At 38.9% G+C, this 25,825-nt stretch overlaps 1 long non-coding RNA gene across 2 annotated transcripts; it reads left to right on the forward strand.

Annotated features, from left to right (window-relative positions):
- The first annotated feature begins 19,769 nt into the window (after nucleotides 1-19,769).
- On the forward strand, nucleotides 19,770-24,861 carry LOC109273745 (uncharacterized). 2 transcript variants are annotated; one of them, XR_002083233.2, is made up of 4 exons: nucleotides 19,770-19,900; nucleotides 22,478-22,539; nucleotides 23,180-23,246; nucleotides 24,585-24,861. It is a non-coding gene; the product is annotated as an uncharacterized LOC109273745 (long non-coding RNA). The 2 variants fall into 2 exon arrangements; XR_008419563.1 differs by lacking the exon at nucleotides 23,180-23,246 and having other exon boundaries at nucleotides 19,771-19,900.
- Nucleotides 24,862-25,825: the final 964 nt, after the last annotated feature.

Here is a 25,825-nt window from a genome sequence, read left to right on the forward strand (position 1 = left end):
TCTCTGTGGCTTCACTTAGCCCTTACTTACACTCGGGTCTTGGGAGGCAGCCATTCCTTCTAAAACGTTTGTTTCTAATGCTAGAACTTGGAGAGATTATAGGGAAGTCTCGATCCTCACTCGAGTATTCACCAGAATGCTGGAAAAACTAGAATTAATGATCCAAATCACACGGCATTCAGGTATCAGCTGCCATCGGCAGTGACGGTACTTGGAACTGGGAACAAGTCAGGAGTTTTGGGCACATTTAACTGTGAACTGGGAATTATTCTGTAGTTCGGATTTCACCAACTGTGTGTACAAACAAAGCAAGTACTTGGCTCTACTTGATAGCAACTAAATACTTAACTGAAACTGACGTGTTTTGTTTCCAATAACGTGTCACCTTCACATTGCTGTGTATTATCTTAGGTTTTAAAGTTTATGAGGAGGGAACACCTGGCTGGCTCAGTCGGGTAAGTGTCTGACTTCGGCTCAGGTCAGGATCTCGCAGTTTGTAGGACCAAGCCCCGCGTTGGGCTCTGTGCTGACAGCTCAGAGCCTGGAGCCTGCTTTGGATTCTGTGTCTCCCTCTTTCCCTGCCCCTCTCCTGCTCGCATTCTCTCTCAAAAATAAATTTAAAACGTTAAAAAAAAATAATATAAAGTTTATGATTAGGACAAGAAACTGAACAAGTTCACAAACCTGGACAAGATCAATCGGGTGATGGATAAAGATTCTTGCCCATACAGTTTACAACTATTGTGTCTGATTTTTACATGTCTAAGGTCACATCCTATCTTCCAAAATAGTTCATTACAAATCTTCCTTCTTGAAGAGATTTGGTATTTTAGTTAAAAAAGAACCATTTGGAAATGCCTATGTTTCCTGTCTAAACTACCTCAAAAATAAACAGAATGAAAGTTAACTTTTACTGGAATGTAATCTGATGTTTTTCCATAACCAAATGTCTTGTACAGTGTTTTCTATTATGCAGGTGCCAAAATAACAAAGAAGCTAAAATAGTTTTGTCTATAATAATGCAATCAATTTCTCACACAATGTTTATCAAAAACCCATTATCCCAGCCTTGATTACCTGAAACTGTTGAGGACAATGTTAAATATTAGTTTGTCTTTTTTTTTAAATATAAAGTATGCCATACCTCTCTTCTCTCATTTCCCCCCAACATCTTCATCATTTTGAAAGGATCACACTTTGAACAAGCAGCAGATGTTAATATAGAAATAGAGAACATCTCAATTTTCTCACTGCTAACTCAGCTTACTGAGCCAATTTCACAATTCTCACATTCCCTGAGTCCTAGGAGAAAATGCTAATTTAGATTGTTAAAACTGACACGGGTTAGGGTATAAAGGGTAATTAGCATAAAATCCTACACAAAGTGTTCTTAGCACCATTAATCAACACCCACCTAGGCATACACTTTTTTAGTCAGAGCTGATGTTTAACGAAGCTGAAAAATATCTAAAATATTCTCTTCTAGTTAAGTAATAAAAAATGCAGAGTTTGTCCTCAAATCCAGTTTGAGGGGTTTTAAGGAAAAATACCTAATGTGTAGTTCATGCATAACTCTTATGTTATACTTAAGGATTATTTAAAGCATATAAAAGTACTCTGTTGAGGAAAATGCCTTTTAAACACTTGTGTTTTTGACATATTTGTGTCAGTGCTGTTCCTGTACATGTGTTGTTATTGCTGAAAACACTGATGTTTTCTTCTCCCTCCCTCAGTGCTCGTAAGGGCGGCTGCGTTTGGCAACAGTGTTCCTGCTTTCTTCCTGCTTTCGGGACAGGATGCTGCCGGTGCTTCTGACTCTTTGGTTTGCCAGGCTCCTCATCACCCACACACAGTCATTCGGGTCTGAGTCTGCTCGTCGGGTGCTCCTGGTTCCTCAGATTTTGCAAGCCTACTAGGTCAATTACGCTTCCTTGTTTTTGTCTCCTTGCTAATGAAGTAAACTAGTGCAAAGAGAACTGTCCTCCAGTTAGGTGAATGATTCAAAGTCACTTAAGTTTTCTGCTCAGTTTCCTCATTTGCAAAATAAAATAAGGGCCAAAACACAGGGCACAAGGAATCTATGTTGCTGGCAGCCAGCCCATATACGTTCCTGGGGACACCGGTGAGACCCATCTCCAGAAATTCTGTCTCCGAGACCCCAGTGAAGGCTGCAAACATGTGTTACCACCGGAGCCCATTTATTCTGCATAAGATAATGCTGCTTTGTATGAGGCATAGTCTTAAGCACACAGGATAGAAGCCGACAGAACAGTCTCAGGAGAGAGATTGTTCAAAGAAGATCTCAGAAACAGAAGACGCATGCTCTGATCAGTGTCGGTGCTGTGAGAACACACAGCAGGGGCATCTAACTGAAATTGGGGAAAAGGACTCAGAGGAAGGGCAGGCAGGATGGGCCCTGGTGACTAAGAACATGGAGTGAATGTTCTTAACGTAGAGAAGGGCATGTGCACGGATCAGGAAGACAGGGAGTGTTGTGAATCCCAGGAGCTGAAATTTCAGGACAGTTGAGGAGCAGAACCAAGGTGAAGCTTAAGTGTCAAGTGTTGAGGGGTCTCATGCACCTGGGTGAGAATCTGAGAAGCAATAGAAAGTAAATGAAGGGTACTAAGCAGGGAAGTATACAAACGTCCTTGTATTTAAGAGAGATCAATCAGGAGCGCTTGTGTGGCTCAGTTGGTTAAGTGGCCGACTTCAACTCTGGTCATGATCTCGTGCTCCATGGGTTCGAGCCCCTCGTCGGGCTCTGTGCTGATGGCTCAGAGCCTGAAGCCTGATTCAGATTCTATGTCTCTCCCTCTCTCTGCCCCTCCCATGCTAATGCTCTGTCTCTCAATAATAAATAAAAAAATGGTTTAAAAAAAAGAAAACAATCAGTCTGCAGGGTGCGGCACAGACTGGATCCTGGAGGAGATTTTAGGCAGGACGTCAATGGGGAAGCAACTGAAGTGACCCTCCTGAAAAAGGCCTCAGGAGGAGGCAGGGGAGGGCAGGATGCAGGGTGGGGCCAAAAGAGAAGAAGAGCTCACATGCGTGCCTATTTATTGCAGGCTAGACGAAGCACTTTTCCTGCCCTGTCTCATCAAATTGTCAGCAACCCCCACCCCCCAGCCCTGCACACACAAACCCTATAATACAGGTACTCCTTTTCTATTTCAAGTTGAAATAATTCAAGTTAAAGAGCAAATCAGCTCAAACTCAGGCATTCCCAAAAGGCTAACGCTGAGTCTGAAGCCAAGAAGTCTTGCTCCAGAGCTCTGCCTGTGATCTGCCTTCCAGGCGAATTTAGGAGGAAGAAGTGACAGTGCTCAGTGACAGCCTGGTGGAGGTGGTCAGTGGAGAAGGAGATCACAAAGACGACCACCTGTGCTGTCAGGCCGTGAGGGAGGGAGTTCACTTGGACACTGAATGCGGGAGGAGATGAGCTGGTGCTGAAAGGCAGAAAGGACAAGATCCGCGGGCACCACGAGTCTGCGGTGCCTGCAGGACATCAGAGTGGACGGGCAGTTGGAAGGGTGGGTCCATCAGGAGAAAAGGGCTTGCAAGTGTGTTTTGGAGTTATTAGCAGCATTCTTGCCTATTCTGTGGGTGTGAGGTTGCAAAGGAGGAGCGTGGGGTCAGGGGATCACAGAGCCTGGGATGGGGCAGTGGTAGACTTAGGCGCAAAGTCAGGAGGCTGTGTTGTCTGAAAAGCAAAGGAAAGTGGCGCTTTGTGATCAGGGAGCGACTGAAAGCAGCAAACACTCCTGGGAGGTTAACATGACACGAAAATGGAAAGGAGCTATTTGATTTTGTAAGGAGAGGGCTTCTTCCCAAAGACAAAGGACATGGTGGGGGCACACTGCAGTGACCGTGCACAGTCCATAATTGCTACTACTCTACCCATGACACAGTCACACACTTCTACAGATGCCATGATGCAGACAAGGGGGCTGTTGCTGGGTGAATGCCTCCTAGAGCCTCTCCAATGTCCTCCTCATTCCTGCCTGTCACTCAGGATGCACATTCCAATGCCACTGACCTTGGGCTTAAATAGTTGGGAAAGCCACATTCAGAGCCCCTTGCGATTTACCAAAGTGACCACTAGGGCTGGATATTTAGTATAAAGATGATACTCCCATCCTCCATGAAGGTCTGATTTTCCAAAGGAGATATTGGATGAGAAACGTCCTTTAATGAAAAACTTCTCCTAAATTTACTATGTTTTTTTTCTGAAAGGCATTATTAGTCTTTTTTTAAAAAATAATTATATAATACTCAGGAATCAGTAATACTAAAAAAAAAGTTTTCACTTGTGGAGTATTTTCTATTTTTTACACTACTTTCCCACTGATGTCTTCCTTTAAGATGGATAATGGGATAAAACAAGCTGGCAGGATAGACGAGGAGAAAAAAAAATGATACATGTAACACAGCGCTGGGAAATATCCTTGACTTTTTCAAAATTGATTATATAATAAATGTAATTTAAAGCACCCTTCCCGCACAAGGTTCTCAACAAATTAACAATTTATACAAACCCCTGTAGTAATACTCACTTACTAAAGGGGAAATGACGCATTTATATTCCTTACTTCAGGTCACTTAAGATGACAGTAACATAGCGGAGGAGGAAATCAGGAAGAATGGGTTACCAGACACTAGAATTATAATTTCTCCAAATCTGAATCTTTCGATTTAACTCTGTTGTGCAGAGGATTAACAAATTTAGTTTTCTCAGAATAGGGAAGATAAGATTCATCTAATTTCTGTTCTGTTTGAAATTACGAAACCAAATTCAGTTGCACAGAATATTATTTGGAAGCAGACCAAGGCCCATTCGCTCTGTGAGGAAGTCTCTCTCTGCCAGCAAATGTTCACAAGACGAATGTACAGATGAAAGACAAGCAATTTATTTTTATTTCATACTGAAAATGACAATTTAAACCACAGTAAGCTTGTCCTTTGAAGGAAATGTAAAATATAAATCAAATATCTTTATAACTGTATCAATATAGAAATAAGTAATCAGAATAGTAACCAAGCTGATTTGGAGCTACAGGACTAGCAATCACATTTCCTTGTAATGTATATATTAGTACATGCAACGTACACATACGGTAAGATTCAGAAACCACATTCTAACTGTTGCCGCCTGAGTAAATACCTGGGATACCATTCCATTGCAAGTTGGGTGAGACCTTATAGCTCCAAATGGGACATGAACACACTGAAATCCTATTATACACTGGGAACTATATACCACAGTCTTTCATGAAGAGTACGTAAAAGCGAAACTTAAAAAAAAACAAAGACTGCAAAGAGATGAGAGTAAGAACCCTATCATTTTCACACTGGAAAGGGTCTTTAGAAAAGATTTAATGGAAGTCCTTTTTGTCACACACAATTAAAACAAGTTCCTGACAGGTGGTTCCCTACACTTCCTATGGCTCATGTGTGAATTACAGCTAGAGGGAATCTCACTAAATCAAAACAAGTAATAAGAAAAATGTGGAACAACATAACGTGTTCTAAGATGACAATAAAGCACAATTTCCCAAAGTTAAGAATGCTCATGGACTTCATTTATGACTCTGAAACCTGAGCAAGAAAGGAGATAAAACTGTGTGGCCGACACAGCTTTTACGATAACCAAATGAGAGGCATACCCTGTGAAACACTGCATTTTACCACGAATCAACTAGATGTGCCTCACAGCAGCTCATCTCAGAATCTTTTTGCTGTAATTAGCATCAAGGACTTAAAGTCCAACTTATTACAGTGGCATTTAAAAAATAAGTTTTCTCAATTTTCATTTTAGACAGGCTGTATTAGAAATATCTCCCATTTTTAAGTGGTTGGAAAAAAGCTGTTGGTACCTAATCCCCATTCCACGCAAAGGACCTTATTATTTGCTTTATTCTCCTAACGGCTTTCCCATTAAAACTGTTAACTTCCAAAGTGGGAAAGGTGTGGATTCAGGTAGTGAGGGCCATCTTGCCTACTTTTCAACTTTGGTCTCCACTGAGGAAAACAAATACATTCTCAGAAGAGACTTCCATATTCTTTCTTGTTGGAAAAAGTGCTGCTTAATTACTTATGCCATTTCATTTTTTTTTAATCCTGTAATTAGCGTACTTTGAGTAGAACAAGTCCCCTTTCCTTTCAGCTCCCTCTCCTCCTCCTCCCGTCCTTCTCCCTGTTCTCATTCTCTTCCTCCTCTCTTGATTTCTTCTTCTCATTCTTTTTAGTGGAAAGCATGTCTCTGTTTTTCAACAGCTTATTTTGAAGATTAGAAATATGACATCTGAAACACATCATGAAATTCAAATTTTTGTGCAAATAATCCTCTGATTACCATGAGACATTTATCTTACAACCTTAAGATTTCCATAGAGCACACAGACCCTTCTAATTCTCCTCAATAGTAGCTAATCCCATGTTTCTTTCATTCTTTTGGGATATCACCATTACTTAGGTGTATACACGTTAGAATTTTTCCTTGGAATTGAACATGAGAATTCACTCATCGTACTAGGCAAAAATAATCTAGCTCTTCTGTATTCACTCTACATCTAAAGAGAAATAATAAAGGTATAAAAGGAAATCTTAACAGAATTAAATGTCTATCATCTATCTACTTAACCCCCCCATCCATTATCCATCCATCCATCTTTCTCTTTGTATCTATCCTTCTATACCTACCAATCTACCAACTTGAAAGATTTCCTGCCATAGTGGGAAATAAATGTTAACAGTTTATTGTTTTTTGGAAGTAAGGTTTGATACCATGGTTCATTTTAAACTAGTCTCAGGGGCACAGATAGACTAATCTGAATATGGATAATCAATTTAAAAAATTACTTAAGCTCACTTCATTTTCCAGAGAAAAGACACTTGGGTACTATGTAGCCTTAGCCTGAAAATGGTTTGGTAATAACATCTTAGTGCTTATGTAACTCTGTATTTAAAAAATACAACAACTTTTAACCTAGCAATTACACTTCTAGAAATGTAGTCGAAGGACATAATTATATTCATAAAGAGAGAGCTACAAGGGTGCCCATTACAGGATTGTTTAGAGTGGCAAAAAGTTGTACTCAAAGTAAACGGCCAGCAACATGGAATGCATTTAATAAACTTTGGTAGCACTCTGCTAGAATATTTAACAACATGGAAATATCTTCACAAGTGTATTGTAAAATGGAAACACAGGTTTTAAGATTTCAAAAATATGTGGTACCAAGTAAATATACATCTGATCCTAAATCTTTCAACGTTCTCAGTTTTCCTTCCACCTGAAACTATGACTCCATTCAACAGGTAATCTCTAAGTCCTCACCTCATTTCATGGTAGCAACTGACATGATAAACTCTTTCTTGAAAACCACTCTTTTGGGGCACCTAGATGGCTCAGTTTGTTAAACATCCAACTCTTGATTTTGGCTCAGGTCATGAACGCACAGTCCTGAGACTGAGCCCAGTGTTGGGCTCCACACTGGGCACGGAGGGTGCTAAAGACACTCTCTCTCCCTCTGCCCCTCCCCCACTAGCACACTTTCTCTCTCTCTCTTAATGAATGAATAAAAAACATTCTCTTACTTTGGCTATATAAACCAATGTTTTCCTTTTTTATGTCTCTTACAATTTTTAAATTTATTAAGGCTTTATTTATTTATTTATTTTTTTTGAGCAGCTTTTGGTTCACACAGCGCAAGTGAGGGGAAGGTAGAGAGATTTCTCATACATCCTGAGCTTCTCCTACACACAGCAGCCGCCCCCCCCCCCCCCCACCGCCCTCTCCCACCAGCATCCTCCCAACAGTGGTACATGTGCTACAACTGAAGGGCTGCACTGACACATCCTCATCCCCTTAAGTCCCTGGTTTGCAGTATGGTTCACTCTTGGTGCCTCCTGCCTCATCAACCACCCATTCTCTATCCTCTGTCAAGCTTTCTCTGTACTATGTAACATGAAATGTTTGTACCTTTCCATTTCATTCTCCCTGTTTGGGGGCTATCTTTCATGCCTTTGGCTTTAATTTCCCTCTGTGCACAGATAACTTGCATATTTATAATCATGATCCAAACTCTCATTTAAGCATAAACCATATGCCTGACAATGTAGTTGTGGTGCTCTCAGTTATTTAAAAAGCACTTCAAACTCAACACATCTAACGTGAGATATATTATTACTTCCTGAATCACCCACTTCAAGCTGGTCACCTCCTGGTGTTCTTTCAGATTCCTATTTCTGAAAGGGCCCACTCTCCATTTATTTATGCAAGACCCAATAATTAATGTTACTCTTAATATAACCCTTACCTCCAATAACAAACATAGCACGAGTCCTGTCCATGTTCCCTTCTCAAATGCTCTCACAACAGTCAACTGCTCTCCAGCATTCTCCTTGCCTTACTCTAAGTAACAGTAAAGTCTCACCTGAATTACCGTCATAGCCTGTGTAATGGCCTCTCCACACTCACTCTGTCCTCCCTCCAACTCATGTCAGCCCTTCCTTGATTAGCACACTTTGGTGATTTCTAACTTCACATTAGGTAAAGACAACTCACCTTGACTCATGGCTCCATGTGTAGTAGTCTCATCTAGCACAGTGTCCCCCTCTTTCTCTCCTAACTACACTGGCCTTTTATACTCCCATACTCATTACTCACTAATTCTGCAGAACTTTTTAGCATGCTGTTCCCTCTGCCTGAAACAGCATCTCTCATCTTTCTCCTGATGATTTGGTAAGAGTGAGATAACTGATGAAGCAAGAAACTCCCCACAATTTAGTCACATAAAAACGAGAACAGCCATTGTGGCTGGTGGCAGTGAAGAGTAGCTACTAGAGGTCAGTTTCCCACCATTTGGCTTCAACTTGCCTGCACTGTCCCGTGTCCCCTTCCCTACTGCTCCTGTGGTCCAGTCAACTTATTTGTCTCTATTCTTTCTGGCCTTACTTCTAGGTTTCCAGCTGGAAACCCAAGTTTCCAAGATAGAGTACAAATTAAATTTTCAGCTAGAATTGTGAAATCTGAACCAATGGGTTAGCTACTGACCAAGCCCAGACAATGTAGTTCATTCCTTTTCTCATGATAGAGAATCTAGAAAACCTTCATTTGGTCACCAACCTGTCTTTAGCTCTCCCTAAGCAGTTGCCAACAGTATGTGACTTGCTTTTTTGGCCACAAAGCAAAGCAGCTTATGGATCTAGACCCTGATTTATAAAATGATCCTGAAATAAACAGCTTCCCACAGCTAGAAGTATCAGAAGATCCAATTAACCTGTCAATGAAATAGCAGGACAAAAATGGACCTAAGAGAAATTTTACAAAGTAGTCATTGTAACAGCTAATCTGTTTCATTTAAAAAAAAAATTAATGTTTATTTATTTTTGAGACAGAGAGAGACAGAGCATGAGTGGGGAAGGGGCAGAGAGAGAGGGAGACACAAAATCTGAAGCAGCCTCGAGGCTCTGAGCTGTCAGCACAGAGCCCCATGTGAGGCTCAAACTCATGAGCTGTGAGATCATGACCTGAGCCGATGTCAGACGCCCAACCAACTGAGCCACCCAGGCGCCGCTGTTTCGTTTTTTTAAGCATTATGGCAACCCTTTGAGATTCTATGTGTAATTACACCCTTGGGAACAGAGAAGTTATTTGTCAAAGACCACAGCACCAGTAAATGGTATAGCTATACTCCAGTCTGGATCTGCTTGATTCTACCTTCTGCATCACTCTTGAATAACTGTAGATTCTGGAAGGAATCCATCAGGAGCTTGTGTAATGCCCATCACACAATCACACTACTCAAGCATCATGTCACTGGACCAACTTTTGATGACGTCTCCGTTATTAGGCATGAGAAATGCAGACCCTCACACAATCCACATTTCCCCTAGGGTCTCCTCCCGGTGATCTTAGTCATAAAAACAGGCCGACTTCCAGTGTTGTCTATGTCTAATGAAAGATGACTGGTTTGTCAGGGGACAAAAGTAACAACAGCTCATGAATGCAGAATGTGGTACTATAAAACTATTAATATTCCATATTATACACTGAAGTTTCAACTTCAACCTAGACTAATAACTTTTCTTTCTTGAGTGTAGTATACTAAACATTCATACTTAAATTATTTCTCCTCTTACGTACATATTCCATTTTTATTAACCATGACAGAAGTACCAGGAGCTGTGCTAGATGAAGAAGTTTCTCCTGCAACTGAGAAGTCAAAAATGTAGTGGTGAAGAGAGACAAGAAGGCAGTATTACTGCACAGTGTCACAATTAGAGGCCAAGGTGGGCTAGAAAGATGCAGAGGATGTATGTGCAGGTCAGGGAAGCTGGGGATCTGGAATAGGGCAGCTGTAGGAAGAGGCCAGGTGACAGGAAGATGCTATTTTGGGGTACCTAGCTAGAGTAATGCTCAGGAGACAGATAAACTCTAAGCTAGTCTTGAAGAATGAGTAGGAGGTACTTGGGCAAGCAAGAAAGGTTTGGTGATGAAGGATGGATTCTAAGCAAAGACCATACACCAAGGTACAAACATGTGGGAAATCCAGAGTGTTCTAGGAGCTCCATGGACTTCTACAAAAATATTTCTATGTTTTGGGAATGGGGTAGGAGATGAACTTGGATAGACAATAAGAGGGCATACTTTTTGGCTCCTCAGAAGACTTATTAAGAAGTCTGACCATCCTGTAGTGATTTTGGGGAAATCAAATCACATGATCACCATTATGCTCAAGAAAAATCTCTTCTATAGCACAAACAGGGATTGAATAATTTCAAAACAATCACTGTAAGTTTTCTTGGAGCAGCCAGCTGAAGGCTATAAGCTTTCTTTGGCACTCTCCAGAATTGAAAAGACAAATGTATGGAGGAAGATTATGAAAAAAATATGTTAGCAACGGATGAAAGAGGAGAGTAGTTAAGACCCAAGCTTCTAAGAGAAAGTTTTTTTTTTTTTTATCTTGACTCAGCCACTAAAGCTATATAATTGTAGAATATTACTTATCTTTGAGTTTGTTTCCTTTTCTTCAAAAACAATGCTATTTCAGGTATTGACTATGAAGAGCAAATAAAACATCTATAAATTTCAAAGTGTACAGCAAATAGCATATGTTTAATAATTATTTTTAAATAATTGAATATTCCTTTGGAGTAATTTTTATGTATCTATCAATTTGGATATTAGAAATCTAACAAAATAGACATAATAGTAAGAAAACTCTTTTTTAAGGATGTACTATTTCTAATCATATTAAATAATAGTATCTGGTCACTGTAATACTAATAATTGATTTTTACGTGGGCCAAAAGACTTGATTTGGTTGTCAGATATCTTGAATTAGGAAAATGGGACTGATAAAAAGGAGTAAATCAGTTCACTTTCAAATATTCCCTAGAGATCAAATTGATCATTAGATCATAAATTCAAACTGAAGGAAAATAATGACAAGATCAATCATATTGGACATATTGCCAGTCTGCTCAAAAACTGAAGGCATTCAAAATCCCAGTACATAAGGCTGGATGACTAATTGTGCCAAGTGTCATATGAATGATTTTCCCAGAGGGACAAATAAGGAAATCCAAAAAATCAATGTGCCATGAGGTTGACATTTCACGTACTGATTTCCCTAGCTCCTTCTTCTCCATCTTTGCTATGCAGAAAGGGGTAGAAATGTCCTCTGACAGATGTCCACATAAGTAGAGATGGACTGACTCCCAGCTGAGTTGGAGGCACCAGATACCGCCATCTTGGTTTGACTCACTAGATGCCAGCCATGTGCATACAATTGGAAAGAAGAGGCACGGGAAGGCATCTGGGTAAGAAGCAGTAGACATAACTCAGCTCATTAAAATTTGGTATTTTTTAACAAAGGACAGTGGTATAAAAAGCTCTCAAGTCCCAGAACTACTTATTCCCTTTTTAACATTTGGGTTTTATGAAGAGTTCTCATGTTTCTTTGTCTAGCTCACTGTTATCCCTGACAAAAGAATGCCCTTGACCTACAATAGCCAACATATTTGTCAGTGACTCAGTGGCTACAAGTCTCTGTATCTTAGAACTCCTGTGGACTTTCAATTCATTTCCTTTTATTCAGACTACTATGAGGTAAGGACTTCTCTCTCCTTATCCAACTATTTACTCACCCGACACATCTCATTACTGAATGTCACCCCAAAGCAGAGTGACGATTCTGGATCAGAGTGGTAATTTGTGTAGCAAAGGGAAAAATTAATTAAGATTATTATTGCCTCATACGTATCTCCCTTAGTAATAGTAACACTCCCCATTCAACTTCATTCCTACTCTATTTTAAAGCCATGCAGGCGTTCAGTGTCTGTGACGAAACGCAGATGAATCTTATCCCATCTTTTGAGTGGCCAAAAGTTCACTTTTAGGGAGAACAAACATTTCTTTTCCCCCAGAGCTGTCTCAGTTTACTTCTGCTGTCCCAGCACAGTTATGTTACACCCATTTTACTTTCAAAAGTATCCTTTACTGGAAGAGTAAAGTATATGGATGCTTATTAGTGGGGAAAAAAATGATGAAAGGAATAAGCATAGGAAAATTCATTTTATCTCTGGTGTCTTTCACATTGCTAGGAGAAGACAACCCATTACTTAACAAGCAGTAAGGGAGAGTAGAGGAGAAAACAACGCCAGCCAAACCCCCCCTCTCCCCCCCCCCGCCCCCCCCACACACACACGGCAAAGAGAGCCAGGAGACTAGGTCCTCTATCTGTATCTAGAGAAGGAAGGAGCACCTGGCAAGGAACACTGCTGGAGCAGTGGAAGCAAAGCTGGCTGGTTAAACTCGACCTGATGGATGAAAAGCAGGGACTTGAGAGGCAAACTCTTTGGGGACTCATGCCTTGGAGGGAGGTCTTCAGGGAGTGACAGAGCTGGGCTCCTGACTGGCCTACAGGCAAAAGTCTGTTTTCTATCCTTCTGCCCTTAGAATTCAGAGCCTATTTTTGCAAGAACACTGTTATTCATGGTGATTAAGTTCTGTAATTTCATTAGTGGAGTACTAAGCTTCAGATACAGTGGGCTTAATTAGGCTTTTATGGAAAGACCTAGGGAATTAACCACGATGTAGAACACTGTTCATTTGAGAAAATGTATTTCCAAATACAAATATTGCTCCACAAACCGACTTCTGGAATACCATTCCATTGACACTTAACACATGAGAACAGGGTCTGATCAATTCTCCTCAACTCAGGCTGTATGTCTGAACTATTGAGGAGCTTTTAAAAATCATACTGTTACCTGGGCTCCACATCAAGAGATTCTAACTTAATTGGCCTGGGATGAGGCCTGGAAATAAGTATGTTTAAAAAGCTCTTTGTGGCAGGATTGAGAATCACTGGGATAGAAAATTCTTCTTGGATCTTTTTTTGATTAAGTGGCACGAGAGGGTGTGTTTTCATTACAAAGGGGTCTTTTCTTCACAATAAGACTCACTTTCAGTTTTCATTTTTCAACTGTTATTCAACCTGAAATAACCTCTTTAGCTGAGCATTTTCAAAACACACACACACACGTACGTAGTATAAAAATAAATACACTTTCTGGCCAAACATACAGTTATCTTTTTTTTTTTAATTTTTTGTTAAAGTTTATTTATTTTTGAGACAGAGCATGAATGGGGGAGGGTCCGAGAGAGAGGGAGACACAGAATCCGAAACAGGCTCCAGACTCTGAGCTGTCAGCACAGAGCCCGACGCGGGGCTCGAACTCACGGGCCACGAGATCATGACCTGAGCCGAAGTCAGCCGCCCAACCGACGGAGCCACCCAGGCACCCCTACAGTTATCTTTTAAAACTCACAGTGCACTGTCAAAAAGGAAATAACAAATCCCAACATACTACAACAGAAAATTTAGTTAAGAGACTAATCCTCTATATTTGAGAGGTTTCACTCCCACAAATTCCTGGCTCCATCAGGATCCTGGCACAAGTTTAGGATAAATTTGAGTAATAAATCACTCCCTGAAGGTCCTGGAGATAAAATTCCTTCAGCCCACAAACCCCTCAAAGTTCAAAAGGAAGGGCTGATTAGAAGAGTCAGACTTTACATAAGGCAGTCTTAATAGTTACCTCCATTGGTGACATCCAGGCATTTCAGGCAAGCCCTGTGATGTCCCCTTCACCCTTAGTGTCACAAATGAGGTGATGGAGCACTACGGGAGCAACCTTTTGACCATGTGGAGAGATGCTTCCTGCCCCAGACTCAGGCTCTCTTTCTGCTGCTGACTGTTTTCCTGGTTTGCTTACTTTCTCCTACCCTACCATGCAAATGCATTAGGTTATCCTCTGAAAAAAATGTGCCTAGACAGTAAAATTCCACGTACTGAAGCCTATTTCCCCCACTGACTTCCATTCAGTTACTGCAAAGGTATGGATAGAAGTTGTTTTCTCCCTTTAAGAAGACTTAAGGTTCCTTCATCAGATTTCTTTATCCCATATTAGCTGCTCAAGATCTATGTTCATTTGGTCTCAGACAGAGTGTGGGTAATGAGTGAATACACTCACTCTTCTTGTGTGTATATACAAATGTATGCATATGTTTCATGTCAAGTTACGAAATCTTTATTTATAAATTATATTTTAACCAGATTCCCATGAAATACTTCCATTTGTTCAATGCTGTCTTCAGTTCTTAATATGACTGTAAATTTGGGGTGCCTGGGTGGCTCAGCTGGTAGAGAGTCCAACTTCAGCTCAGGTCATGAGCACAGTTCATGAGTTTGAGCCCCATGTCAGTCTCTGTGCTGACAGCCCGGAGCCTGGAGCCTGCTTCGGATTCTGTGTCTCCCTCTCTTTCTCTGCCCCTCCCCCTATTGGCACTCTCTCTCTCTCAAAAATAAACGTTAAAAAATTAAAAAAAAATGACTGTAAGGTTTGTAAACAGATACATCTAATTTTTATTATCCCTAAAACAGAGCCTTGAGCAGTTGTTTAGTGAAATTTTGAGGAACATAATAAACTTGTATGTGTGCAATTTATTTGATTTCAGTTTTGGTGATTATGGAGAAGAATGATCCATTTGTTGAACAAATTTCTATTGAATAGCTACTATATGCCAGGCGAGATTCTAGGCATTGAGGATAGGCAAGTAAATAATGAGTCAAAAACACCTGCCTTCATGGAGCTTACATTCTAGTGAGAATTCACAGTCTTGTAGTAACATATAATGATGACCTTGAACCTGGGTTTAAAGTTTGTTTCTTGAACCAAATTTCAAATCAATATGCATCCAAGCTAAATTTGTCTGCTCTTTTCTATAGATACTAGAAAGAATGAGATAGAGAGTAAAAGGTTTGGTCAAAGAAAATAAAATAATTTTGTAGGATTAGGAAATTTGAGCAGGTAGAAAGTCAATGGGCTAAAAGAAAAATTCTCACTGTACAAAATTCTCTAATCCTAAGAGCTGTAGGATCAAAGTTGGCTGCTCAAAACTAAAAATATTCAAAACCAACCCATTTTTAGGTGCATTTGCTCAGTTTTAATGCACATGTGTGCTTCTAAGAGGCCTATGGTGATAGCTTCAATGCTGCATACACTCTTACTCACCAAGTCATGATCGTGATAATAGAATGGGGACAATAAATCTTTCCAATGTGGACAGCCAAGTGCAGGTCTGAACACTGAGTACAAAGAAGCCTTTGAAGGGTAAATAAATGGAAAATTAGGTGGGAAGGAGCATGCAGAGAGAAAACAGTACAATCAAAGACTAACCAAAATAATGTTGCCTAATAACATGAAGGGTAAGCCCTAACTGCTGGCAAGGAGCAGGCCAAATGCAGGTGCTGCTGGGAAGGACAGAAGATGGCAGGGCCATCAAGCTGAGGAAAACACAGTGACTTTGTGTAATTCTGAAGATGGAGGGAGTCTGTGATTCTGAAATGCAAATCCTAATGAGACTTCCCAACGTAATTCTCTTTCAATACTTTAAATTTGTTTCAACCCACAAATACCACTTTTTAAAGCAACGATCAACAGGCCAAGAGAAACCATCTTCTCTCTCTCTCTAAGCCACGTCTGATTTACCACTCCTTAGAACAACACAATGCCTGGAAAGGGTTATCTATAAATTCTCATATAGACTCTGAGTTTCCTGGGGAAAATGTAAGTGATGCTTGTTTTTTCTTGCTTCTTTGCAGATTAAGATGGTTATAATGTAAAACCTATCAGGGTGCTCGTACATGGGATTTTCAGTATAGTGAGAAAAAGTGCTATATCCTCAGTGATAAAACATCTTCCTCCCTAAAATGATTATCAGAGCAACCAATATCTTTCTAATAATGAAGACAAATGCATTCAGATACTGCACAAATCAATCTTTTCTAGGACTGAAACATAGATATGGATGGGGATTATATTAGTCAAGATCTTAAAAATAAGTTATTGTTACAATCTGTAGATGAAAACTATACCAATATATTCAATATAGGGAAGATTTAAATGGTTTACCAATTAAGTGGAGTAGTTTCATTCAGTAATTTGATTTACAGCTTAATTTTCATTTTACTTTAAGAAAAACATGTGAGTTTCAAACACTTAAATGTATGAATTTCAAATATACCTTACACAGAAAAATAACAATATAAAACCTCATTTAAAAACTGCAACAAATTATACAAATCTAAAATGTAGGAAAATACATGATTCTGGACAATTACATAAAAATGTTTCTGCTTTATTAAGGGTGAAAATATTCTGGAGTAGAAACTTGTTTTTTTTGTGATTCTATAATCTTTCTTATAATAGCACATTTTAACATATTACAAATGGAGTTAATTTCTTTAAACTATTTTAAGTATTACAGCCTTAAAAATAAATAATAAAAACCGCTTTTGTATAAATATTCAGAAAATAATAAATTTTCCAACACATATTTATTCTGTATTCCTTGATGCCGTGATCTTGTTCTTTTTGTGTGTTTTTTTTTAAGTTTATTTATTTCTTTTGAGAGACAGAGCACATGAGCAGGGGAGGGTCAGAGAGAGAGGGAGAGAGAATCCCAAGCAGGCTCCACACTGCCAGCGCAGAGCCCTACATGGGGCTTGAACCCAGCAACCGTGAGATCATGACCTGACCCAAAGGCAAGAGCTGGGACCCAGGCACCCCATAATTCTTTTTGTGTTTGACCCATCGCTGCACATTTTCCTTGTTGCAAAGGCTTCCTAAACTTAGGAAGGATATACACCTTTGTGTGCCTGGAATGGTTCTATAGTTCTACTATAATTATTAATTACATAATTAATACATCTACTATAATAATTAATTTATCCTGAAAGTAACTGCATGCAAAAACTATGTTGATCACTCAAACTAAAATACACTAACTTTGTGTTGTTGACAAACGTTTACAAAAGAAATCAGATTTATGATTTGTGTTTATCAATCTGGAAAATGGCAAATTACACATGCTTATAATATTATTAATATGCGCTACCTTTTAGTAAGTGCCACAATTTGTAAGCTGCCACGCTCTTCCCCATCATTATGCTACATATTATTATCCGTAATTTATAAAGAAGGAAAGTGGAGCTTGAAAATGATAAGTATCTGTCCCAAGGTCATACAGTTAGCAAGGAATAGAATAGGAATTTGAAGTCAGGTCTATTTGATTCCAAAAGCCATACTAAATGGATGAATGCCGTAAACACCTACTATAATATTAATGCTAGCAATATTGTGAACGGATGCAGACATAGGAGAATGGGAAATATCACGTAGGTATGTTTCTTTTCTCAAGTCGAAAAGCTTGGTGTGACCCCCAAGTGCATTAATTTCCACTTAGAGTTTCCATTCCAGGTACATGGCTAAAACTTAATCCGGGCACTTTTAGGTAACTGCCATCATATTCAGCAATGTTCCTCCCATATCTGTTTCTCCTTAGGATCAATTCTAACCTCAGGGGTTTATGCAGTGTGAAAACACTCATGGGGGGAAAAACAACACTGCATGGCCTTGATCCATCCTGTGTTAGCTCTCACTGAGATGTGTAATTGTTCCCTTATGGTCTTTATTAGAACCAAGAGCCACAGCATCTAAGTTTACAAATCCTGACCTGCCCACTGAATGAACAGCCCACCCTTTAAAATCCTCTCTTCATAGACTTGGTAACCCTTTGGATCTACGGCTCTTCTTTCTTTCGATGTATCTATCTTCCTTCCTTCCTTGTCTATGCAGACACTAGAAATATTTAGCTGCTCAAATATCCACACACATTATGACTTGGCTCTCAATGCCTTTGTCTCTGCATCCAATGTAGTGACTACTTCCCCACAGTGGTGCGGGGCACATGTAAAAAGCTGCTGCCTCCAGATTTCCAAATGGAAAGCAAATATAATCTCTTCCACTCTTGGATCTCCATATTTAAAGAATATCTATTAACCTTCTATCTTCTCATACCAAAAAGATAGGGAAATGACAGAGTCACCTTTATCATCCACACTGGCTTCCAACAGTATTCTTTCTCTAGCTATTGCTCTTTTCCCTCAGCATGGAGCTTCTTGTACAGAACTCAAAGGCTACACATTCAACTTTTCCCTATTTTACTACTGGATCTAAATTTTTGAACCTAAAAGCACAAAATTTCTCACTTTTTTTGCTCTCTCATTCCACAGTGTCCTAGATGGGAAAGAACAAACAAACAAAAACAAACAAACAAAAACAACTCTGGGATACAAGTGAATGAAGGGCAAGCAGGTATTAATGCTAGTTAATACCTGAAAAGTATTGTCCATCCCCCAGAGGGTCAAAGTCCTTTACATGGTTGACTATATTTGTGAATACAAGGAACTAGGAAAAGGGTTAGTTGAAGAATATTACAATAGAATAAAGCAAGAACAGAGAGAAGGCAAAAAAAAAAAAAAAAAAAAAAAAGAAGGGTAATAAGTTGATAAGGAAAAATAGAGAATAAGAGTAAAGAATACAGTTGTAGTAAGAAATAGCAGACAAGAGGAAGCAAACAAAAGGATGGACAAGAGAAGGGAGGGAAGATATAAGAAGTGATGGAAAGACATGGAAAGAGAGAGATAAGAGAATGGGGGAAAAAAGGAAACTTCAATGAAGAAAAACATGCAAAAGAGACAAAACAATAAAATTTTCAGAGGAGGAAAACATTTAATTTTCAAATTCCTAACTGGCACAAACAATATCACATGGCAGTCTGAATCCACTCTCCTGATTCCTTCTGCTGCCTGTAGGATGTTTTCTGATTCTCAGCTTTGGAGCCATCCATTTTAAGTATATATAGCTAGATAAGTACAGATAGTACAACTTTTAGCCTAAGTCGCTGGTTCACAAAAGCTAACTACTTTCCCATTTTTTTAGTGTTAAGTGAATCCCAGACACTTATCTAAAGGGCTTATGTAGGTTATCTCATTTAATTCTCATAGTAACTGTGTGTGAGAGAGAGAGAGACTATTCTTTTTCCTACTTTACACATTAAGAAATTTGAGGGTTAGGGTGAATTTATCCAAAATGCAGAGCTAGCCAACAATGAAGCCAAAATCCAAACCCGACAATTGAACTCCAGATCCCCTGACTTCTTAACTGCTTAGCTGCATTTTTCAATTTCCCAAATCATCCAATTAAACAACCCACCTACCTACCTTGAATTTTATCTATGACAGTAATATAATGTTTGATTTAGGCCATGGTCTGGGTGATTGTTACAGTTTCCTTTGGTGTTGATTCCAAGTTCAAAGTTCCTTATTCGAGTGGCTGTGTTACTGATCAACAGAATACATGCTTATTAAAACAAATCATAGGCAGCAAGCCATGTTTGGGTGCAGTTAGGAGCGGTTACTTTGTGGTCTGAAGAAAAGTTGTATGTTTAAATCTGTGCAGGACGCAGCATATCTCCACTGAGGTGAGTATCACGTGTGTTGGGGGTAGAGAAATTGCAGAGTCCTGATACTGAAATGGACTATGATATAGGAGGATAATTCTTATGCCAGGAATTACAACTGTTCTTTACTCGTCGTAAAGACACTTGAGGGATCTTAGCCACACACCCAACATTCTTCTCAACAATGAAGACATAAAAGAAACATGGCTGGGGGTGGGTGCTGAATTCAGGGGGGCTCACTCTCCAAGCACAGGTGAAAAAAATAGAAGCTTAGCAGGGTTTGTGGAGTTTTCTCTGAGATAGGTCAGTGATGATGTTATGAAAACTCCCTCAAAAGTTCATGACCCACCTTCAATGTGATTTTTTTTGTTCCCTATGTCTTCCAAGATGCTCCAGTTTGAATGATATATTGTTTTTATAACCCTTATCTCATGACATATGGCTCCTTGAGAGCTCAGATGGCCAAACATTCAGAGTCAGGAAGTCCTGAATTTACCTTCCAAGCTGTCATCTTTGTTGCCTTAGGCAAGGTCCATCTAAGCTCTCAAAGGCTCACTTCCCCCATCTATAAAATGGGGATTATAGAAATTATTAACCTATAGTGTTCTTATGAGTATTAAGTGAATTTGGTATGGAAAGTGCTTGATATACTCAATACATTTCAGCAATGATAATAATAATATTCATCATTCTTTTTGGTAGCCCCAGCACTTAGATCTTGCATAGCAAACTCTCAACAACTGTTTGCTAAATGAATGAATCCTATAATATAGGAGTAAACATTATATTATTGTATGTGTATATTAATTAAAAATGACAAAGTAATGGTGGAATATAAAAACAGAAACAATGCTCTCAACTCACATCAAGATTCATCATTTTTGGAAAGCAATTACCTACAAAACATTACTCTGCAGTGCTTCTTGGCTTAATGCTTCCTTCAGTGTTTTAAGAAACTAAGGCCAAAAAGTGAATGTTTAAGATGGTGGTAGCTCCAGCAATCTACAAGTCTCATGGTATCCATGGAAAGCTTAGAATGATCATTCCAATAAAATTATAAACCAATAGTGAGGTCCTTGATTGATTTACTCTCACTCTGGTCAGAGAATTTTATCAAGAGCTTCTACAAAATAGCTGTGTTCTTTACCATTCCTCTTCTGACATAAATCAATGACTCACTTAAGCTAACTCCGTGTGTTGTATTGCTAATACACACACACACACATACACACACACACACACACACACACACACACACGTTGAACAAACTTATTCTGTTGGACATAACACTAAAACCACATTGCATGGGGCGCCTGGGTGGCGCAGTCGGTTAAGCGTCCGACTTCAGCCAGGTCACGATCTCGCGGTCCGTGAGTTCGAGCCCCGCGTCAGGCTCTGGGCTGATGGCTCGGAGCCTGGAGCCTGTTTCCGATTCTGTGTCTCCCTCTCTCTCTGCCCCTCCCCCGTTCATGCTCTGTCTCTCTCTGTCCCAAAAATAAGTAAAAAACGTTGAAAAAAAAAAAAATAAAACCACATTGCATATATCTACTAAAATTGAGAATCAAATGACTACATAATTAAACAGCAAGAACCACGTTAATGTTAATGGTGGATCAAACTTTTTTTGACAAGAGAACCTTGTTTATATCTTGTTAAAAGAGTCATCTACATTGACTTAAAACTATTTGGACTTCCTTGACTGATTTTGACCTCTGAGAGTCTTTGAAATTCCTTATTTAGATGTGGACAAAGCACAACTAAAAAATTCAAAGAAAGCATCTTTTCCCCTCACCCCCAGGACAGCTGAATATTAGACTATTTCCAGCTGTGATGCTTATTGCAAAATTTTAAGGCAGTTTATTTTCTCAATCTTTGTGTAATTTATCACTCCAAAAATTAGGCTCCTTATTAATCATCTCTGCACATTTTCTAGTTTTAAAAAATATACTGTTTTTACACTCTGTCTCCCATAATTGCATCTGGTGTTGTGAGGCCACTAATATGTCATTAATATGTCACTATGGTATGTCCTTCATTAGGGTTAGGAGTATGTACTAACTTACTTTGATGATCAGAAAACTGAAACACAGCTTCTTCCAACATGTAACAATTTCAGCATTTGAAGATTAGTACTTTTACAAAGCTGAATTCCCTCAAATTAGATGACAAAAATTATGCACTGGCAACAGTGATGAAAGTATTTTTGTTGTATATGTTGATTTACTGTGATTCCAGTTTATAAGAAAGATATCTTTTATACTGTCATAATTAAAGTCTCAATAGAAGATGAGACTATCACAGACACTTAGATTTTAATTTTTATTCTGTTGGAAAGATCATGTCACACTATTCACTTCTTTGTTTTCAGTTACAATAATGCATGGAAATACCACAAGGTTCCCTCTTATCCACGTCTTTTCAATTTTTCCATGAAAGGCTTATTTAGTGATGATTAAGGTCTTGGAAGACAGATTGTTTACAGAGTAGAGGCAGTATTGCCAAATATAGGCTGTGGTGCTTTGCATCTTATGAATTTAACGATGAGCTGCTCAACCAAGAAGGAGGAATTTCATTTACGAAAGGCCATCTGCATTTCAGGTCTCTTAACTGAGCCAATCCTTCTTCCCCACCCTCTGAGGAAATGACATCTTCATACAGAGGTTAGTTCTTGGCTAACAAGGTCATCGAATAATGAGGCTTGACTAGATTTTCTTGTAATTAAATAATAAACGCAAAATAACTGTGGGTCCTCATCAGCTGATCAAGAGGGATATATGGTTTCAGAGATGTCAGTTTCAAGACTCTGGTTAGGGGCTAATTTCTCTGAAGTGTTGATTTGGTTCTTTTCTCTTGTAAGAATGTATAGAATGATAACCCAGCTGTGCCCTAACCATATGCTCAGATTCACACAAAAGTCAAATCAGCTTTCTTTTTCCAAATTACTTCCTCCCTTGATGTATGGACCTTATTTATAACCTCCCTTTGTGCAGCCATAACACTATCACATAGGGCTTAGTTTCTGAAAACCATAGCAATTGCCTGAAAATTGATTTGATGTCTTTTGCCCATCCCTCCCTTCGGTCCCTGAAGACATTTTAATATGAGCCATGACATTATGATGGATGAAATCTGGCATTTTACTGTAGCAATGCTACTCCCATGTGGAAAATAACAGCTTGTTCAAAAGCTGGTCTTCCAGCCAGATTTAGGATATACAGTAAGACACATTTCCAATCTTCCCCCTTTTCTTTCCTTTCAAAATATCCTTCCCAAACTTCTTTGTGTTATCAAATTCTCCAGGTGCGACAGGTTAAGGCTGGTATGACATAATGCGAGTGATATATGTCACCAAGAGACAGGGTTAAATGTGAGTAGGAAACCATCTATATGTTTGAACATAGAATAATTTTCCAATACAAATTCTACTCTGCAAAAATACCAAATTTCTGCTGATTTGTTAAATAATTACACCTTTTAATGGTATATTGTAAGGCTGAAAATCTAATGCCAGTAGAACAGATTGAAAAAAAAATTCATGAGCTTATTCTTTCATAAACCATATGTTCTTATTTATACATTACAATCTATATTTTTTTAACTTTCACATTAATTACCACAGTCAAATTTTTCAAGGATAATGAATACAACTGTGTTCACAAATCTCCTAATCAAAAGGGGGGGGGGAAGCTATTCAAGATGCCAGCAGTGTGTGCAATTCCTACTCCTTATATTTAATAATAGGTCTATCTTGGACCTTGGAGTTTTAAATATACAGGGTTGTAGGACATCTCAGGAGATGATTAGCTGCAACCAGGTTTCTATTTACTCTCGGTGTTCTGTACAGACCCAAAGCCCCTACTAAAATGTAATGGTTGTCATTAGGAAATTGTGGAAATGTATTGGATGTAAAGCATTAGTATCCGAATACATGAAACTAGTGTTTATGTTCTTCACTAACAGAATTCAATACTTACCTGAAGGCCTGCAGTGAGCAGTTGATGCTGCAGTTGAAAAAGAAGCATGGCTTGGGGTGGGTGCTGAATTCAGGGGGCTCACTCCCCCAAGTGCTGCCCCGATGAGCTCAGTCCCGCTTCATCTCTGCTCTCAGGCCCCCACACCCTCTCATGTTTAAGACAAGGTAATCATTGTTAATAAACAGATGACCCAGTGAATTATGTAGCCACACTCATCATTTTAATATTCACGGGACAGTGAACTTAAAATCTGGTTCGTGACACTGACATTTTGTATCGGTCCAGTTTACTTTTGCGCATTAATTTGACTTAATTTACTTTCCAGTTTCACTTTTATTTTGTTCACTTTTTGCAGCTACCTCCTTCAAATTCCTTTGACAACCTGAGAATGTCTTGCAGCTGAACGTAATATTAATTACATTTCAAAGCAAACCTTTATTCATTTGGGGACAATCTGTGAAACAGAAATCTGTGACTGAAGCTGCTGCCAAGCCAATTACTGCAAAATAACTCAAATATGCCTCGACAGATTGCATTTTTCCTATTGTTAGATTGTTTATTCCGTAGATCAAAAGTCTACATTTGCTTTAATTAAAATGAACTAACTCACATAGTTAAATATATCATCCGTTCCTTGGAACCATATATGGGTTTATGTATAGACAAAGTGCACTAATAAAAGTCTCTGGATTTTTTTTTTTAACTGTGTAATTCTGTTTCTTTTTTTCTAGATGTTTCCAGGCTTTCTTTATGTCAAAGCATCCTTTGTATGAACAAGCCAAAGAAGAAAGAACTAATCAGCACTGAAGACCAGAGAGCAAGGAAATTATTCACCGCTCAAAGAAATTCACCCTAGGCACACATCAAATTGCATCTCACATGCAGAAGAGATTGGTGAACTCCGATAGGTTCAGGATAAGCACCTGACGTTCAGATGCTTATATCTGAACTTTATCTGAATGATCCAGATTTCTTAGTTACAAAATACAAGGCTGAGAATTGCTATTATTGTTGTTGCTATTATTATTGTTACTTTCTAAAGCTCACAAAGCACTGTTATATGAAGTTTAGAAATGCCCCTGTTTAGGATGAAATAACATCAATATATTACTGTATTATATTATATTACTGTATATTACTGTATACTGTATATTACTGTAATATATTATATTACAAAAAGAATACATTTTTAAATTTTAACAGTTATGAGATATATATATATTTAAAACCTTTCATAGACTGTCACAGCATTTTTGCGTTTTTGCAATTCTGCCATTCAGAAGTAAAAAGGTGGCTTCATAGTCCCAAATATCACTATCTTTTCATTTTTTTCTAAGACTATATTTAGATTTATATATATATAAAGGAGCACATTTAAAGTCCATAAAGGATCTGTAAAATAAAATTACTATCAGCTGAAAGGCCCTCTTTGCCTTCAACAATATCTGACAAACGACTTCTCTTTTCCTTCAGGAGGTTTTGGTAACACTTAAGGAGAAATCTGAGCAGTTCACTTTGGCAGGGGAAAAAAACTCAATGGCACAGGCTCTGTGAAGTTTGAGCTTTAAACAAGTGTAGCACCAGCCAGGGAAAGAACAATGGAGAGTGCGTGAACAACACAAACTGGGCTAGAAAAATGTAGACTCAGTTCTTTTCTTCTCCCTTGCAGGAACCCCGACTCAAAGTCAGGTCCTGTTTGCTGGTACTGTGGGTGAGAAGGGAAAGTGTTTTCAAACACACAGTGCCCTGGGCTCTCAGCACCGCTGATCAAAATGGTCTCTGAGCTCCTTGGCTTCGGTGGATTTCAATAATCTGCATCCATGGGTTACCCTGTTCCTCTTCTATTTCTGTAGACGTGACAAAGTCACTGGTCAATAGGTTGGCTTTCTATCGCATGGTTCTGTTCTGGGCTTTTTTTTTCCTCCTGGCACCACATCAGACTCAGGAATTTTCTGTATTCCCATTTTCAGCA

The sequence above is a fragment of the Panthera pardus genome, unplaced genomic scaffold, assembly GCF_024362965.1.
Source record: "Panthera pardus isolate Hobbes unplaced genomic scaffold, ASM2436296v1 HiC_scaffold_6, whole genome shotgun sequence".
Taxonomy (NCBI): Eukaryota; Metazoa; Chordata; class Mammalia; order Carnivora; family Felidae; genus Panthera; species Panthera pardus.